Consider the following 1,511-nt stretch of genomic DNA (forward strand, 5'->3'; position numbering starts at 1 on the left):
GTTTTGGAGAATGTTTTGAGTGCCTCCTTCTATTGTATCAGCAAAATCACTCTGCAAGGAAATTGTTTAATAAGGGAGGGATGATGAAAGGCAGCTATCCTATTTGCCATGAAGATTTTCAGGAAGTTTTAGTCGAAAATGCGAATAACGTTGCGAATTTGATAAACGTACTCAACCTCTGTACAATCGATGTAATTATATTCTTTGTAAAGCTGTGTTTCAGACCAGAGGTGTTGATCAAAGGGGTTAACTTTGCTTTTTCATAGTAATTCAGAGAGTAGCAGTAGCACAGAGTGTGTTGGACATTCTGGCAATATATTTGTTTTAAAAAGGTATGGAAGCCGGTCTGTTGTTTAGTGGAGGCGGCAATATTTAAAAAGGGTTTTACGATAATATGTTTTGAGGAAAGATACTGAGCAAGTAAGATTATATTGATGGAAGAAGGTGCCAAGTTTTAAGGTAATATAGTTTTTTATATTTGTAACTGTGTAATTTCTCATGTTTAGAACATTGTATATGGTTGAAATTTGCTGGAGAAATTTTGTAGTGAAGTGTATGGTGATGTGTTCTAGCTGAAACAAATGCCAAGGGAGGCAGCTGTACACAGGAGAGTTATTAAGAAATATTTTGCTAACCTGTCTATGGGTGAGAACTTTATGAAAAGGTGTACTATTGTTACGGATTAATAAAGCATACTTTAAACTTGGAGTTTTTCTTCTCATTTATCAGTTGTTGCGATTAGTTTCGCCATTTTCATTTACTTTCATCACTCTGTTTGCACACTCGCATAAGCACATCGCAAGCTGTGTACTGAGAAGCATTTATGAAAATTGGTAAGATACCGTCTTGAATTGCACATCGCAAGTACAGCAAATGACATTTCATTTTTGACAGTCATGTCATTATTTGTAATAGCAACAAGTTGCGGAGCAGATGAGCGTTCCGTGCGCACAGATAGACCAATGTATTTAATTACCGTCAAGGTTAATGTCCACTCTAAGGCAAAGTGATTGGCAGAGAGTATTTGTAAAAATAGTATCAGTTCAGAGTCTCAGTTCCAGTGAATTGTCAAGCATTTTTATCAGACGTTGTTTACATCTTTGGGCGGGTTTAGTGACATCTCTGAACAGTCAAAGGGACTGTGGCTGTGATACAATATCCACAGTCAACGTCTATGTTCAGGAGTTCTGGGAACCGGGGTGATGCAAAACATTTTTTTATGTGTGTATTTCGATATCAAAAAAAGTTTCACACATTTCTCAGATACCAACTTGACACTTATAGATACGAGTTTAACTGTATAATAAACTTTCACGCGTAAGCTGCAAAACTGCTCCAACAACAAAAAATTAATACTTCGTGACGGATCAGACTAACATCTGAAGCTGGACACTTTCCTTTCACCGACAATGCTCAGACTATCAGAGCCTCCCTAGCACACTCCGTGGCCTAACTTCAGTACTCAGTCTTCAAATAGATTTCTTTTGTTGTAGTATATATTATGTTGTAGA

Source organism: Schistocerca nitens, chromosome 4 (assembly GCF_023898315.1).
Source record: "Schistocerca nitens isolate TAMUIC-IGC-003100 chromosome 4, iqSchNite1.1, whole genome shotgun sequence".
NCBI classification, from domain to species: domain Eukaryota; kingdom Metazoa; phylum Arthropoda; class Insecta; order Orthoptera; family Acrididae; genus Schistocerca; species Schistocerca nitens.